A 4,923-nucleotide genomic window follows, 5' to 3' on the forward strand; every position below is an offset into this window, starting at 1 on the left:
AGCCGGTGACTGTTACCGGGCTGCTCATTGGCTGCCGCTACTGTCAATCACAGCATTGTCCCGCCCTCGTGATGTATAAGTGAGGAGGCGGCGCGGAGCTCGCGTCAGTACAGTAGGCAGCGCCGCAGATGTGACGTGCTCGCCCATAGGGTGTTCTGTAGGACGCAGTGTGGGAAATGTTGGCGCCACTTTCATTCAGTTTTGTGGCGTCTCAAAAATGATTTTTACCCACAGTGAAGTAGTTAGTCGGACTTGACCCCTGTTAGGCTGGCCAGGGGTGGATTCAGACTATGGAAACCTTCTTTATGTGCGTCTTCCACTTGTGCTCTGTTCTTGGCTTTACAAATTAAAAAAAAATAATCTACATGAAAAACCCAGCCTGAGGGTTCTGTTCACACGGAGAAAAAACGCATCCATTGATATCAAACAGAGCCTTGTTTTTTTTATGCTCATGGTTTTAAAACGCTACTGAAAGCGGACAGGAATAAAAATCCTCGCTGAAACCGCATCAAAAACGGTCAGTCGGGGAAAAAAAAATGTAAATTCCACATCATGTTTTTTTCAGGCCAGAGAACAGTTCCTGTGAACTTAGGGCTCATGCACATGAACATATTTTATTTCCATGTCCATTCAATTTTTTTTGCGCCCCGTATTCGGAACCATTCACTTCAACGGGTCCGCTAAAAAACGGAAATGACTCCTGTGTTCCATTTCCGTATGTCCACATGGCCAGTCCGCAAAAAATATAGAACATGTCCTATTCTTGTCTGTTTTGTGGACAAGGATAGGTATTGTTACAATGGATGTGCAAAAAAAACGGTTGCAATACGGATGTCACGCAGAAGTCATCCACATTTTTTGCGGACCGCAAAATACATACGGTCATGTGCATGAGCCCTTAGGCCTCGACCACATTTCCATTGGTGAAAACGGAAATGTGAACTAGGCATAAGGCCGTGTTCACACGTCAGTGATTCATGGACAGCACATGGCCTCTCACATCCGTGTTTTAGCACGCTGCATGTCCGCGGTTTTAGCACGAAAGCATGCTCTATTTTGTCCGTGTTCACGGATACATCACGCCCATGGATGCAATCAATGTTTCACAGACCATTAGGAGGAGATGCAATTAAGATTTTGGAGCTGCACGTTGTCCGTGAAACACGAATGACACATGTAGAGCAAAAAATGGACATACAGATTCTTCACGGATGAACCACTGACCACCTTATCACAGATTTTATCATGAGAATAGGGCTTAAGGCGGCGTTCACGTCTCCGTCAGGCTGTCGGCGGTACAAAAACCCGCTGCATTCACCGCCAGATCCCATTATAGTCAATAGGGATGAGCGGTGATCTGTAGAATCCGGTGAACTCCGGCAGGTGAACGGAACAGTCTTCCTGGTAACGTTCACCAGAGATGTGAACGTGGCCTAAGAGTAAAATCGGACAAGGTTATGAAGCGGACGAAAACCGCTTGACCTTGAGAGTCGCACCTGTTCTCCATTTATTCAAAAATGAATTGTTAATGGACGTGTCCTGCAAAAAAAACGCAGTGTAATACGGTACCAGCAAAGTGTATGAGATTAGACCTCATGTACAGTCGTGGCCAAAAGTTTTGAGAATGACACAAATATTAGTTTTCACAAAGTTTGCTGCTAAACTGCTTTTAGATCTTCGTTTCAGTTGTTTCTGTGATGTAGTGAAATATAATTACACGCACTTCATACGTTTCAAAGGCTTTTATCGACAATTACATGACATTTATGCAAAGAGTCAGTATTTGCAGTGTTGGCCCTTCTTTTTCAGGACCTCTGCAATCCGACTGGGCCTGCTCTCAATCAACTTCTGGGCCAATTCCTGACTGATAGCAACCCATTCTTTCATAATCACTTCTTGGAGTTTGTCAGAATTAGTGGGTTTTTGTTTGTCCACCCGCCTCTTGAGGATTGACCACAAGTTCTCAATGGGACTAAGATCTGGGGAGTTTCCAGGCCATGGACCCAAAATGTCAACGTTTTGGTCCCCGAGCCACTTAGTTATCACTTTTGCCTTATGGCACGGTGCTCCATTGTGCTGGAAAATGCATTGTTCTTCACCAAACTGTTGTTGGATTGTTGGAAGAAGTTGCTGTTGGAGGGTGTTTTGGTACCATTCTTTATTCATGGCTGTGTTTTTGGGCAAAATTGTGAGTGAGCCCACTCCCTTGGATGAGAAGCAACCCCACACATGAATGGTCTCAGGATGCTTTACTGTTGGCATGACACAGGACTGATGGTAGCGCTCACCTTTTCTTCTCCGGACAAGCCTTTTTCCAGATGCCCCAAACAATCGGAAAGAGGCTTCATCGGAGAATATGACTTTGCCCCAGTCCTCAGCAGTCCATTCACCAAACTTTCTGCAGAAGATTAATCTGTCCCTGATGTTTTTTTTGGAGAGAAGTGGCTTCTTTGCTGGCCTTCTTGACACCAGGCCATCTTCCAAAAGTCTTCCTCACTGTGCGTGCAGATGCGCTCACACCTGCCTGCTGCCATTCCTGAGCAAGCTCTGCACTGGTGGCACTCCGATCCCGCAGCTGAATCCTCTTTAGGAGACTATCCTGGCGCTTGCTGGACTTTCTTGGACGCCCTGAAGCCTTCTTAACAAGAATTGAACCTCTTTCCTTGAAGTTCTTGATGATCCTATAAATTGTTGATTGAGGCGCAATCTTAGTAGCCACAATATCCTTGCCTGTGAAGGCATTTTTATGCAACGCAATGATGGCTGCACGCGTTTCTTTGCAGGTCACCATGGTTAACAATGGAAGAACAATGATTTCAAGCATCACCCTCCTTTTAACATGTCAAGTCTGCCATTTTAGCCCAATCAGCCTGACATAATGATCTCCAGCCTTGTGCTCGTCAACATTCTGACCTGAGTTAACAAAACGATTACTGAAATGATCTCAGCAGGTCCTTTAATGACAGCAATGAAATGCAGTGGAAAGGTTTTTTTGGGATTAAGTAAATTTTCATGGCAAAGAAGGACTATGCAATTCATCTGATCACTCTTCATAACATTCTGGAGTATATGCAAATTGCTATTATAAAAACTTAAGCAGCAACTTTTACAATTTCCAATATTTATATAATTCTCAAAACTTTTGGCCACGACTGTACACTTTGCATATTTTTTACATGCGGAAATTGACCTGCTGCACGGATTTTGAAATCCACAGCATGTCCGTTTGTTTGATTCTGCGCCTTCTGTAGACTTCAATGGGGGCGTTAACATAAACCAAAAATCCACAATTAAAAAACACACATCAAAACCGCAATAAATGGTGCGGATTTCATTCAGATTTTCTGCATTGTGTGCAGGTGCCCTAAAGCCTCATTCACACCTCAGTGTTCCACGGACAGTGCACGTCCCGAATTAATTTTAATGTGTGTATTCAGACTCCAGTGTTTTAGTACGGCCGTGGGTCCGTGTTTTTAGCACGGATGCATGCTCTATTTTGTTAGTGTTCACGGATCCATCACGCCCATTTTAGTCTATGGGTTTGTGAAAACCACGGATGCATCACGGACGCCATCTGTGTTTAGTCAGTGTTTCACGGATCATTAGGAAGAGATGCTTTGAAAATTATTTTTCAGCAGCACAGTGTCCATGAAGCACGGATCCAAGTAAAGAGAAGAAACTCCCACGGCGCAAAAAACAATCTTCGATGACGATATAAACTTGATTTAATAACTTGGCAGGTGGTACAACACGTTTCGGGGCAGAAAACACCCCTTCATCAGGTACAGACTGCTCATAACGTGAACATAACTACAAGACACACTTAAATACATAAAAAACCGCCAAAATGGCATAAAAAAGGGGAGTGAAGAGGGAGGTCCTGACCCCTCCACATGTCAAATGTTGAATATACAATTCAGCTTACAAATCAATCCCATCTTTAAATAGGGCTCATTGTTGAATAAAACATTGGTGGTCAGTGGGGAATAAATGAAGAAATTTAATACAAACAAACTTATTTGGGGATGTTGGAGCGGCGTCTGGCTGAATGAGAAACCCGGAACACAACGCTCTGCTGGGTGCGGTCATGTGATAGCAGCGGCGGTCACATGACCGCTCCATCACCTAGCAACCGGACGCTACTCCTCCTGCCCTGTTAGGATGTATGGGCGGGCGGGAGGAGGAGCGCATCGGAGGAAGCAAGCGGTGTTGGTAACTCCGATGCTGCTCGTGAATGGGAGGGAAAGTGGGGGAAATTAAATAAGAGGAGAGAGGGAGGGAGATCAAGGATACGCTCCTATACTAAAATAGGAGGTGGAGGGGGAAAGACAAGAGGCAGGGCTGCCAAGGAAAGATAAGGCGTTTGGGGATAAAAACGCCAGCCATATTGTGACATAAAAAGAAATAAGTAACAAATATGAATATTAATGTAAACAAATTAATCAATATAAGAATAGAGAAAAAAAATTAAAATAATAAATAAATAATGATAATAAATAGGTTAAAAAATTATACAATTAAATCGCTTAATATTAATTGATATTAATAATAAATAAAAAATGAATAATCAATGACCTCAACACTTGGATTACAACTAAAATCTTCTATGTAATAAAATTGATTACCCGGATTAGCAATATAATCATAATCATAGGACAGAATAAGCAGGTCTATAGAGGTAACATACGTATAATATTAATTGATATTAAATGAAAATAAATAATCAATAACCTCAACACTTGGAATGTAACTAAAAACATCTATATAATGAAATTGATTACCCGGATTAACAATATACCGTAATCATAATCACAGGACAGAATAAGCTGGTCCATAAAGGTGACATACGCATAGAACGTGATGAAATAATAATATTACAGGCTATGGCTACTAGAGAGGGGTCGTTGATCCAGGGAGATATTC

Source organism: Bufo bufo, chromosome 8, assembly GCF_905171765.1.
Source record: "Bufo bufo chromosome 8, aBufBuf1.1, whole genome shotgun sequence".
Lineage (NCBI taxonomy): Eukaryota > Metazoa > Chordata > Amphibia > Anura > Bufonidae > Bufo > Bufo bufo.